Source organism: Dipodomys merriami, unplaced genomic scaffold (assembly GCF_024711535.1).
Source record: "Dipodomys merriami isolate MVZ:Mamm:240054 unplaced genomic scaffold, mDipMer1.0.p SCAF_5, whole genome shotgun sequence".
NCBI classification, from domain to species: domain Eukaryota; kingdom Metazoa; phylum Chordata; class Mammalia; order Rodentia; family Heteromyidae; genus Dipodomys; species Dipodomys merriami.
This window is the reverse complement of record NW_027206068.1, coordinates 67,461,484-67,475,445: the sequence shown is the minus strand read 5'-3', so window position 1 is coordinate 67,475,445 and position 13,962 is coordinate 67,461,484. Positions and strand designations below refer to the sequence as shown.

Genomic DNA, 13,962 nt, shown 5'->3' with positions numbered 1-13,962 from the left:
GCCTGACACGGAAGAATAAATAAGCAAAAAACAAAACTAAAAAAAAAGTTTAAAGATTTGAAATTCTTTTAAAAATTATTACATTCAAAAACATTAAAAATTGGGCTGGGAAGGTGGCTCAGTGGTAGAGTGCTTGCCTAGCATGCATGAGGCCCTGGGTTCAATTCCTCAGTACCTCATAAGCAGAAAAAGTCGGAAATGGCCCTGTGGCTTAAGTAGTAGAGCACTAGCCTTGAGTTGAAGAGCTGAGGGACAGTGCCTAAGCCCAGAGTTTAGGCCCCATGACCGAAAAAAAAAAAAAAATAACGAAGACATCTTCATGTTCACGATGGCAAAAATGCCAATGCTCCCTAAACATAGGCCACTCACCTAATAAATGAGATTTAACCACAAACCTAACAGTTGTTAAGGTGGTACTTAAGCAAAGGGACTGTTGAGATGCCTTGTGGAAGGTCACAAGGTCATTGGAGGTGTGTCCTGGACAGAGGATGTGTGATCCCAATGTGTGCATATGAAATATTGCATCAGTACTAGACATTTACAGATATTTTGGGCTATTAATCCCTAAGAAAATATAGTATAGTACAGCATAGCATAGTATACTGTACTGGTTAGTACAAATATTCTAGAGATTATTATTTAAATATTAAGGAAGGATGATTGAAGGCTACATGGAAATACTATGCCATTTAATATGAGACTTGACCATCTTTGGATTTTGCTAAATGATTGGAACTTATCGCCCCAGATAATGAAAGATGACTATAGTTAGAATAATCAGGAGTATGTGTTACTGACAACAGGAACAGACAGAACAGAATAGAAAACCTGAAACAGACTCATACCAGTATTTTCAACAAATGGTTGGTAGAACTGCAAAGTATCTTTATACTGACAAGTATAAAAGTATCCACAAATTGAAGACTCAACACAGAAGTCAATTTCCCACAAATTGATCTATTGGCTGATACATTCCCATCAAAATCCCAACAAGACTTTTTGCACTTGTAGACAGGTTAAATATTTTCTATAGAAAGGAAAATGGCATTAGAATAGCTAAATCAATTTTGAAAAACAAAGTGACAATAATCACAACATCCAATTTTTGAAATGTACATAGACATAATAATTGAGACAGAGGGATACTGGGGAGGACACAAAAATAAATGGGGTAGAATAGAAAACCCCCCAAAGGAACTCATAAGGAAGCCAAGCTGGTTTTTGACAGAATGTGAAGGCAATTTAATGGAAGAAAGTCTTTTCAATAAATTGTACAGCAACACCTGGGTAGTCCTAGGGTAAAAAGCTGAACCTAACTGAAATGTCATACTTCATACAAGTTTAACTTAATGTACATCAGATTTAAATGTAAACTATGGAATTACAAAACAATTAGAAGAAAACTGTGGGAAAGTGTTTTTAAACATAACACAAAAAATACAATCAATAAAAAATATTAGAGAACCTGATCATCAAAATTAATAATTTTTTTGCTCTACAAAAGGAAGATGAAAAGACACACACACACTGGGAGAACATATCTGCAAATTTCGTGCTTGACAAAGGATCAGGTTTATATTATACAAAGAATCTCACAATGCAACAGCAAAAATAATGGACAATGGGCAAAAGACATGAGATATTTCACCGTGGCAAATAAACTCATGCTAAGTTGCTCCAAATATTACTAGCTGCTAGCCAAATGTAACTATGACCACAGTAAAATATCACTACATACTTATTAGAACAGCTAAAAAAATTCTTTTTAAATGAGGGTAATAATCAAACAGGCAAAAAATGTGAACAAACTGTGTTTCTTACAAACTGCCAAACAAAAAAGTCAAACAGCTGCTGCTTTAATAGTTTAATACATAAGTTTGCCATATAACTCAGCAAATGCATTCCTGAGTATTCCAGAGAAATATACTTAAGTCCTGAAAATGTTCATGATTAAAAAACATGTATATGTATACCAAGAAATATTAATCAGTGGTCAGAAGCCTGTGGCTCATGCCGGTAATCCTAGCTACTCAGGAGGCTGAGATCTGAGGTTCGAGGTTCAAAGCCAGCCTGGGCGGAAAAGTGTGAAACTCATCTCCAATAAACCACTAGAAAACCAGAAGTAGCTCTGTGGCTCAAGAGCACTACTACCCTTGAGCTGAAGAGCTGAAGGACAACACACAGATCCAGAGTTCAAGCCCCATGACGGACAAAAACCAAAACCAAAACCAAAACATTAAAAAAAAACCAAAATATTAATCAGCAATGAATAAGCATATACATCAACTGGATGGATCTTGGGAGCATCAGTCTGAATGGAAAAAAGCCAATTTTTAAAGGTCCCTTGCAAAAGACTTCACTTATACATTTTAGTAAAATGACAAGACTTAACAGGTAACAGGACAAAGTTGGAAGGAATTATCAACGGGAGTGGGAGGGAGAAGGAGGAAAGGAAAGCTCTTGTGGTGACAGAATATTGGCATGGTGATGTGAAGATGAATTATTATTCTGAATTATTAAAGATACTGCAGACTATTTGATCTCAACTAAGTAGAACATCATGGAGAGATGGAATGTTGCATGATTGGAGCCAAAATCATCTGAGTCTACCTTAGGCATTCATAAAAGTAGCCATATACTTTGAACCTTTTATGTGACCAAATTTTTCATGACTATTAGGGTAAACCTCTCAGGATATACTGTTAAGCTTGTTTGCTACACAGTATGATGAAAAGCAGATTGCCAATTCTAAAAGCTATTAATGCTCTAACATCTGGACATTTTTTGTTTGGGGGAGGGGAGCTGATTCAGAAGCTTCAATGCAGGTCCTGGTGGCTGTTTCTGTGCTGTTGTGTGTAAAGCTAGCATTCTACCACAGATCTACTTCTGGCTTTCTGGAGGTTAGTTGGAGATAAGAGTCTTATGGACTTTACTGATCCTCAAATCTCAAACCATAATCCTCAAATCTCAGCTTCCAGAGTAGGTATGATTACAAGTATCAGCAGCCACTGGTGCTTGGCAACTTCTGGAATTTATAGAGAATATTTTCCAGCACTCTACCACATGTCCTCATTAATTTATTTGGATTATGGACTTTTAATTTTGCCTTTTTTTTCTGGTCCTGGGGCTTGAACTCAGGGCCTGGGCTCTGTCCATAAGCCTCTCTTTGCTCAAGGCTAGCACTCTATCACTTGAGCCACAGTGTCACTTCTGGCTTTTTCTGAGTAGTTTATTGGATAAGAGTCTCATGGACTTTCCTGCCTGGGCTGACTTTGAACCACCTCAGATCTCAGCATCCTGAATAGCTAGGATTATAGGTGTGACTCACCAGTGCCTGGCTTTTAATTTTCTTTCATTTCAGAACATATAATTCAAAGTAACTTGAATCTCTGTCCCTGTCCTTAATCACTCATATTTGATTCAGGAAAAAAACTACCTCCTTTAAAGCGGGGTTATTTTGCATAAGTGGGTAGACAAATCTACAAATGTGATAGGGTGATAGAGAACTAAAGGCATTATTGTCCTGAAGTGAATTTCTTGGTTTTGATATTGTAATATTGTTACTTAAGACAAATTGTGTAAATGACGGAATATCTACAATCTCTCATGAAAGTTTTCAAATGCACAAAACTTGGTGCTTTCTTTGTATCAATTTATCATTATGACACAGATGCAGAAGAAACAGACCAAGGAATATGACTAACTTGACCAAGGCCAAAGATTATTGGAGCTGAAATATGAACTTATAACCAGCTAACTAGAATCAATGCCATGTCCTACTGTACTTTACAAAAACATGTTCAAAAGCCATAGGTTAACGGAGTACAACATTATCACTGATAGGACATTAGTGAATTATAAAAGAATCTTACTTGGAGTGGTCATGAATTCACATTCTAAGTCAACTTAAATCCAAGTAAACCCTACCTTGACAATACTTTCTTCCCCATAAAGTTAATGAGAAAATATAATTTTCACCTTTTCAAGTCTAAGTATATTTGTAGTTTCTTTACACAAATCAGAAGAACAACATTTAGAGTATATCTTTCCAGAATCTGGAACAATTAAAATCTGAATTAGAAAAATAACTCTTTAATAATGGTGGACCTTAAAATTTTTTTAATTATTTATCACTGTGTGTTTTAGTAGCTATGTTTATTTCCATTTGTTATTTAAGTAGGTTAAAAACTTTTAAAAAGTACATAGCTTCTATAAAGTCTGTTTCAAAATGTCACCTTTGAAGAAACCTGCCTTTCCTTATCCTACTTATTTTTTCCTTGGTATTTATTTAATCCTTCTATTTTAGGTATTTATATTTACTGCTTGACCACTTGGTTATTCCAAGTAGACTATACACTCAATGTCAGAAGTTTTTATCTGCTCACTAATATTCCAAAGTATTTACAAATATACCTTGCACATAGTGCTCAGTATGTTTTTTGAATCTCAGAATAATGCATATATCCTGTGAGAATCACCACGAAGAAACTTACATTTCAGCATAAAGAAACACATTCAAAAATGTTCATGACAGGGGTTGGGAAGGTGGCTCAGTGGTAGAGTGCTTGCCATGCATGCATGAGGCCCTAGGTTCGATTCCTCAGCACCACATAAGCAGAAAAAGCCAGAAGTAGCACTGTGGCTCCAGTGGTAGAGTGCTAGCCTTGAGCTGAAGAGCTGAGGGACAGTGGCTCAGGCCCAGAGTTCAGGACCCATGCCAACCAAAACAAACAAAAAGAAAACAACAATGTTCATGACAGTATTTTCTATAAAAGCCCTCAAGAAGCTGGATGCCAGTGGCTCACGCTGTAATCCTAGCTACTCAGGAGGCTGACATCTGAGGATTGAGGTTTGAAGCCAGTCTAGGCAGGTAAGTCCATGAGACTCTTACCTCAATTAATGACAGAAAAAGCTGGAAGTGCTACTGCGGCTCAAGTGGTAGAGTGCTAGCCTTGAGCAAAAAGGAGCTCAGGGACTGAACGCAGGCCTCAGCTGAGTTCAAGTCTCATGATTGGAAAAAAAACAAAAACAAAAACACAAAACAACAAATATCACGACTGAAAAATACCAAAAAAGAAAAAAAAAAAAAAACATTTTAAATGGAAAACAAATTCCAGAAGAACACACATTGTATCTCATTACATTTCATAATAGGGGTTGGTGGTGTAGCTTAGTTGGCAGAGCACTTTCTTAGCATGTACAAGGGTTCTGCGTAGATCTGATCCCCAGTACTACAAAACAAAACAAAACTAAAGGGTCAAACCCAAATAAATTTTTTATATTTTAGTGGCTACGCTTAGCAGAGAGGATGGGAGAAGCAGGTCTCCTTAAATATTAAGTCTAGCTTTCCCGAACTAAACAGCTTTTAAAACCCAGAACAGAGGCATAAGCTGAGGACTTGCTAGTTAGTGTGCCCTCGCACTGAGACTCGAGGAGTCTAAAATCAGTCACTCTCACAGCACCTCAGCTCCGGTGAGGTAAGTGTTGCCGTGAACTGCCAATGGGCACATATACCAAACAGCAAATCTGGGATTTGAATCCTCTCTCATGTCCTATCTGGTACAGATTTCTAGAGGCAAAAATTTAAATAAAAACACAGGTTGGTTCAGGGTTTATCTCAGTGATAGAACATATGCAAACTCCCCAGCACAAAAAAACAAAACGTAACAACAAGAAAAGACAGGACAAAACAAGACCAAAAACCATCATGGAGTTTACAGACCTAGATTAGTCCTATTGTTTACAATATTGACATAATCTTTTGAGTCAGTTCTGTAAAACAGTAACACATAACAATCAAAACAATGGTTAAAACCACATTTGAAACCTTGCTGTGTTCTAGTAAATATTTCACAGTCATTAGAACAATTTTGAGGATGGATTGTTGTGGCAATGATATGCATATGAAGGCTCTATAATCTGGATCAATACCTGGTAAACCTGTATATTAAGTCCTGTACCCTTTAACTAAAATCAGATGATAAGTGTTGACTTTTTCCAAAAGGACTAGCATGACCTCATCTACTAGACTTCCTCCTCCAAGACTGACCTACCAATGCTTTAAATAAATTCAGAGTCATAGATATACCACCATCTAAGAAGGAACAACAAAGTAAAAAAGTCAGTGATTCTCAAACTTGCACATCTACCTGAACTTCATTCTCAAACCATAAGTGTACCTTTCAGTACAAAAACAAACAAAAATGGAAAACTAAACTTTACACAGCAAACACATTAGAGCCCGAGTTGGGGGAAGCTATCCTTCCCCATACTATCCTAGAAAAAGGTGAAACTGCCATGGAGACTTAGACAACTCCTCTTTTTGAAAAGGGAAAAATCTGAAATCAGACAGGAAAGCAGGGTGTAAACTTTAAAGAAAAATAGTAAAGCAGAGGCTATAAATGGTTTCTCTTACCAAACAGTTGGAATTCAGAATATGTGCTGGAAACAAACTAAACAAGGAAACCAACTGTTTATTAAGTTGGAACTAACACTGCCTGCATTTTAAAGGAAAAGAGCTGTTGATTATGTATGTTCATTACCCTTCTAAATTTAAGTTTCTGTGTTGAGTGGAATCACAAAGCCTGTTTGGATCTAATTATAAGGTCATAAAACATAACTGCTGTAGGAAATTAATGATAGCTCACTAATTACACCCTTAAAAAGTAACTGGATTCAAAATGAACTAACTAGCATGCACTTTTATTCTTTTTCCTACAAATCAAATGTTATAAGATTTAGGGTTTTGCTATATGACAATGATCTGCTGATTCCTTTTTTTGTAAAGTTTTAGTTTCTAAACCTCTACAGGACTTAGGATTGGTTAGCCCCTCTTTAGTTGTGCAGTTCTACAAATCAATAAAAATTGTGGGATGGATCAAAGACATAAGAGTTAAATATTCATGAGGCTGAGATCTGAGGATCATGGTTTGAAGGTAGCCGGGACAGGAAAACTCCATGAGACTCTTACCTCCAATTAACCACTCAAAAACTGAAGTGGCACTGTGGCTCAAAGTGGTAGAGCGCCTTGAGTGGAAGAACTCAAGGACAGCGCCCAGGCCCTGAGTTCAAGCTCCACCCAGGATGGACAAAAAAGAAAAAAAGAAAAAAGAAAATGAGTTAAAGAATCAAACCATGAGATGGATTTCTTAGCATCTATTGCATCTGTCTGTTTCTCTGTATCTGTTTCTATGTATCCTCTTTCTTTCTCACACATATACACAATTTAGAAAAAGGAGAAAATTTATAAGATACAAATCATTGCTCTGGCAAGGTCCTTTTATACATGCTGTATGTACATCTCTTAGCAACAATAGTATGTTGTCAGAAATGTGTCATTAGAGCTTTGTCATTGTGGAATCATAGGGTATACTTATAAAAACTAAGATAGCTGCAAATCATTATGTAATTTTAGAAACTGCCATTGTTTCTGGTCTTTCATTGACCAAAATGTTATGTAGATCATGTAGATCATGACTGTATAACAAAGGAGCCAAGTAAATGTTCAAGTAAATGTTGGCTATGAGAAACCTCCTACCATTGTTATTTTTGAGATGTTGGGTATCTAATCCAGAGTGTCACACGTGCTAGGCAAGTGGTTTACACCTAAATTACACAACTAGCCTAGAAACCTACTTTTAAATATACATAGAGAGGTTAAAGAGAAATAGTATGGATAAATACACATTTTAACAAAAAGAGGCTGGGAAGGTGGAGTGCTTGTCTCACATGCATGAGGTCCTGGGTTCAATTCCTCAGCACCACAGGCAGAAAAAGCTGGAAGAGATTCTGTGGCTTAAGTGGCAGAGAACTAGCCCTGAGCTGAAGAGTTGAGTGATTTATGCTCATGGCAATGGCAATACTCCAAATGGTTTCAGACAGAGTTGGTTCTCAGACTTTCTTACATTTTCTCAAGAATAACTGTAGAATGTGCTAGTGAGTGATGAGTACCTTGAGATAAGTAGGAGTTGGTAGTAACATCCCATTTTCTCCTGTCTCCCTCACAAAGAAGTTGTTCTTCAATATTTTACACCAGTGAATCATGTTGAAACTGGGTTTTTTGTTTTTTTCCCCCCTGACGTGGACTCCTCTGCCAGGGCTAATTCTGCCACCACCAAGAGGAATTGCTGAACCTGGGTTTTAATACCCAAGAGAGAAGCTGCTTACCTGCCCCTTTGTACCTGCAGTACAAAGACAATATCTAACCTAGGCTGAGTTTTCCTAATCCTTAGGTGGACTAGTCTGCAAATGTGTGCTTAGTTCTACTGTTCTGATGCCTATCTGTGAATAAAAAACCCATTTCATGAAATGTGTGGTTTGAGTCTGTCTCACTAGATTTCAGCAAGTGATTAAAAAATGCAATTTAAGATATGATGAGCAAGGCTGGGAATGTGGCTTAGTGGTAGAGTGCTTGCCTAGCATGTCTGAAGCCCTGGGTTCAATTCCTCAGTACCACAAAAACAGCCAGAAATGGCGTTGTAGTTCAAGTGGTAGAGTGCTAGCCTTGAGCAAAAGAAGCTGCTTAGGACCAGTGCCCAGGCCCTGAGTTCAAGCCCAAAGATTGGCAAAATAAATAAATAAATAAATAAATAAATAAATATTAAAAGAAAAAAGTCAGGCATGGTAGCTCAGGCCTGTAATCCTAGCTACTCAGGAGGCTGAGATCTGAGGATTGCAGTTCAAAGCCAGCCCAGGCAAGAAAGTCTGTGAGACTCTTATCTCCAATTAACACTCAGAAAACCAGAAATGGCACTGTAGCTCAAGTGATAGAGCGCTAGTCTTGAGTTGAAGAGCTGAGGGACAATGCCCAGACCCAGAGTTCAAGCCCCACCACTGACAAAAAGAAAAAAAAAAAAGAGTAGACTTCAAAAAGGACACACACTAGAAACACTGCTGAATGATAAAACACTGCTGAATGATAAACCTAATTAACAGAAGTTCACAGTGAGACACATACACAGAAAAGAAAAAACAGACAAATTCATGATTGACAATTTCTACTGTCTTCTCAATAATCAATATACTAGTTGAAAAAAATCAAGTGATATAGAAGACTTGAATCAAAGATCTTGACCAGCCGGGCGCTGGTGGCTCACGCCTGTAATCCTAGCTACTCAGGAGGCTGAGATCTGAGGATCGAGGTTCAAAGCCAGCCCGGGCAGGAGAGACCGTGAGACTCCTATCTCTAATAAACCACCAGAAAACCGGAAGTGGCGCTGTAGCTCAAGTGGTAGAGCGCTCGCCTTGAGCTGAAGAGCTGAGGGACAGCGCCCAGGCCCGGAGTTCAAGCCCCATGACCGACAAAAAAAAAAAAAAAAAAAAAAAAAGATCTTGACCAACCTTTAAGGAACCGCAATATCAGCAGAAAATAAAACATGTTGTAAACAATAAAACATATTTTAGAAGAACTAAAAACATACAATGTTCCATGACTAAAATGAAATTAACTTAGAAATCATAACAGACAGAATTAGAAAATCCTCAAATATATGGGAATTATACAAATTCCTTCTACATAGTTCATTTGTTAAGAATAGTTATAAATCTGGGGCTGGAAAGGTGGCTCAGTGGTAGAGCGCTTGCCTTGCATGCATGAGGCCCTGGGTTTGATTCCTCAGCACCACATAAGCAAAAAGAAAAAAACCAGAAGTGGCGCTGTGGCTCAAATGGTAGAGCGCTAGCCTTGAGCTGAAGAGCTGAGGGACAGCGCCTAGGCCCAGAGTTCAGGCCCCATGACTGGACCCTCCACCCCCCCTCCAAAAAAAAAGAATGGTTATAATATAAATCTGACTTAAGCTTCTATCTCAAGAAGCTAGGTAAAGAGCAAATTAAGTTTAAAGAAAGAAAAAACCAGTAAGAAGCAGAAATCAATAAAAAAAAGAAAATGGAAAAACAGAGAGGGGGAAAAAAATCAATGAAACCAGAACAAGTTCTTAACAAGTCAATAAAAATTAATAACATAGAAAGAAAAATTACCAAAATGAAAAATATAAAAAGTAGGGCCATTTCTTCAGCTGTCATAGATCATATAAAGGTAGTAAGGGAGTATTATGAACAACTTGATTAAGTGGCTTCATCCTTAGACAAATAATTACTCAAATCTCTGGAAAAAAAGGAAAAAACTTACATAGGCCTATCTCAGTAAAATAAATGGAATTTGTAATTAAAAACCTTTCCACAAAGATAACTCTAAACCCAAAGGGCTCCACTGTTAAATTATAATAAATTCTGAAAGAAGACACCATTGCTAACTAAACTCTATTAGAAAAGCCAGAAAGAAACACTTTCCAACTTTTGAGACCAGTATTACCATGCATGGCACTAAAATGAGAGCTAGTCACTATAAAGACAGACAAATAGAGGGTGAACAAATGCAGCAGTGGTACTCACTGGACACTATGCTGAAACTGAACTATGATATAGGGGATGATATGGGAGCAAAGGAGTGACATTGTCCAAAAAAGAAATATACTTTACCTGACTTGGGTAAGTTTAACCCCTCTGTACATCACCTTTATAATAACAATTAAAAACTTTAAAAGATAATTAGAGATCAATAACTCATGAACAAATATTTTTTTAAATGATGAACAAAATATTAGAAAGGCAAATACAGATATACGTAAAAGATAATTACATGAGCTGGGAAAACACACCTATAATCCCAGCACTTGGAGACTAAGGAAAAAAGATACAGAATTTGAAGCCAACCGGGCTACATAAAGAATGAGTTCAAGCAGCCTGAAGTACATAGGGAGATTCTCAAGAAAACAAACAAAAAGACCAAGGATCTATCTCAATGGTAGAAGCAAAGATGCCCACGCTCTTCATTCCTATTTAAAGCTATTTGATGAATACAAAAAAGCAAGTTAAAAAATGCCAATGGATTGAAAGAGACATAAAACTCTATTCACAGCCAATGATACGGTACATGTTAAAAAATCTTCAAGAATCCACAAAAGATTGTATGAAATAGGGATAATTTAACAAAGCATGTGTCAGACCTATATAGTGAAAACCACAAAACAAAAATTAATGCAGATCTAATTAAAAGATACATTTAAAAAATATTCTTAGATTGGAAGACTCAATATGGCTGAATTCTCCAAAACTCCAATCCCAATTAAAATCTCCTCAGGCTTTTGTAAAAATTGACAAATTGATTCTAAAATTATGAAAAATAACAAATTAAAGGATTTATGCTATGTGATTCCAAGAACTTAGTATAAAGCTAGAGTAATGAAGACAGGGAGGGGCTGGGTATGGTGATACAAGCCTGTAACATGCCAGTATTTGGGAGGCTGAGGGAAGAATAGAATCGTCAAAAAAAAAACCAAGGGTGAGGCTCTGAGGTCCAAAGATCAATCCTTAGTGTCAGCAAAAAAAGAAAAGAGTGGTATTCAGATGAGATCAGAAATGCACATAACAGAATAGAATCCAAAAATAGGTATATACATAGAGAATGTATAACAAGTCTTTAATCAGAGTCTCAAAGAAATCTGTAGAAAATAATAAATTCTACAACATTTTCAGAATGAGTGAATCCAAAATAAAATAAGATGTATTATACAAATCTTAAAAGCAAAGAAAATGGATGGCTTCTCAGGAAAATAAAAAAAGATGAAAACCGGGTAGCCAACATCTTCCCAGCAACAACAAATGAAATCAGTGCTATCTTCCAAGTGAGAAGAACCCGCGGGCCAGAATCTTAAACTCAGCAGAAACTAAAGATTCAATAAGATTCTCTAGTTTAAAAACACACAGACTTAAGAAGAAAACCAACAATATACTGTGATGTTGCCAATTTGATAGATTTTGTTTTTTTAGGTTCACAAGTTCATTTACTTTTAGGTTTAGATTTCCCTTTTTCATAAAAGTAAAAATGCTGATAGCTTACTTATAAATACATAAACCACTTACATGAGCTCAAAAGTTAAAAAAAAAACTCAGTTCCAAGTGCTACTTGGAAAACCTTGTTTTCAAATTTGTTCTTCCTAGACCTTTTCTTTTCCTACAAGTTTCTGTACACAAACATTTTTCTTTTCTTACATGAAAAGGTAGACATAGTATGTATGGTCTTGGTACTCTTGTTTACTTAAAGCTTTTTCTCATAGTCATTTTTTTTTTTTTCTTGTCGGTCATGGGGCCTGAACTCTGGGCCTGGGCGCTGTCCCTCAGCTCTTCAGCTCAAGGCTAGCGCTCTACCCCTTGAACCACAGCGCCACTTCTGGCTTTTTCTGCTTATGTGGTGCTGAGGAATCGAACCCAGGGCCTCATGCATGCAAGGTAAGTACTCTACCACTGACTGAGTCACCATTCCAGCCCCTTATATTCTTATCAGTAAATATAAACCTAACCTTTTGCTTTCCTCACATTGTGTAGATTGTATCATATCATGGTTATACAGCAAATGTCCTCTGATGGATATTTCCAATCTTTTGCTATTACAAATAACATAATGAGTACTGTCTACATCACACTTCATAAACAGCAGATGTATATTTAAAATGGATTTCTAAAAGCCAGGGGCCAGTGGCTCATGCCTGTAATCCTAGCTACTCGGGAGGCTGAGATCTGATGATCTCTATTTAAAGCCAGCCCAGCAGGAAAGTCTGTGAGATTCTTATCTGAGATTTCACTCAGAAAACTGGAAGTGTCACTGCAGTCAAGTGGTAGAGTGCTAGCCTTAAGCTGAAGAGGTCAGGGACAGCACCCAGGTCCAGAGTTCAAGCCCCATGACTGACCAAAAAAAAAAAAAAAAAGATTTCTACAAGTGGGTCAAATGATAAAAGGCCCTACAATATTTTAGAAATTATATGTATCTTCATTAGAAATGTATGCTATTCTATTTCTTAAAGTCTCAAAATACATTGATAAATTTTTGAACTATTGCCTGATAGGTAAAAAAGTTATCTTGCCAAGTTTTAATTGGTATACATCTTATTGTAAGGTTTAACATCATTTTTGTGTGTGAAACCCTCTGCCTTTGTATTTAGGGTACTATTGTTTTCTTTATAAAGATGTATTTATTTATGTGGGAACCCTAGAGCCCTGTGGTGACTGACTGGCTGTCCTGCATTAATCCTGTCAAGACAGAAATGAATGCCTGACAGTATTTATCTTAGCACTTTTGGACACTGTTATCTACCTGGGACTGTGCCCCTTTTGTTTATTTACCCCGGGGACAATCTGAGCATAGAAATGTACACCTCCTGATATTACTATCTCTGTCAGATTCACTCCTTGCTCCTAGGTGAAATAAAGGATTATTTTACTGCATGAGCATTTCTTTATCAATAGTCCCTGTATCTGCTGGTCAGAAATGGTGTACATTTCCATAACCTGAAAGTAATTGAGAGGTACAACATTAGAAGATTATCAATGCTAGCCGGGTGCTGGTGGATTGTGCCTGTAATCCTAGTCAGGAAGCTGAGATCTGAGGATCACAGTTCAAGGCCAGACCACGCAGTCAAGTCCATGATTCTCTTATCTCCAATTAACCACCAGAAAACTGGAAGTGGTGCTGTGGCTCAAGTGGTAGAGTGCTAGCCTTGAGCTGAAGAGCTGAGGGACAGTCTCAGAGGTCAAGCTCTACTACTGGCAAAAAGATTATCCGTGCTACAAATGTAAATGAGAAATCAAATAAATCACTTCTTTGGTTTCACAATTATTTCAAATGTCTTGAAATATAGTTAGTGGTGCCTCATTCCTCCAACTATGTAGCATTCAATGAATCAGTAAACTTAAGGCAACTGGTATGTCCAGACCAAGGGGAAAGAAAAAAAAGAGTAGCAAATCAAATCATAAAAGATGTGTAAAGAATAATATCACTTGGTTGGGAATGTGGCTTAGTGGCAGAAGGCTTGCAATTCCTCAGGACCACATAAACAGAAAAGCTGGAAGTGGCACTGTGGCTCAAGTGATAGGGTGTGCCTTGAGCAACAGAAGCCCAGGGATAGTACC

The 13,962-nt window shown here is 37.2% G+C and overlaps 1 protein-coding gene across 3 annotated transcripts in view; it reads right to left on the bottom strand.

Annotated features, from left to right (window-relative positions):
• The window catches only part of Trim24 (tripartite motif containing 24), a 99,193-nt gene that overhangs the window by 61,896 nt on the left and 23,335 nt on the right, over window positions 1-13,962 (bottom strand). The gene's annotated exons all lie outside the window — the stretch shown is intronic.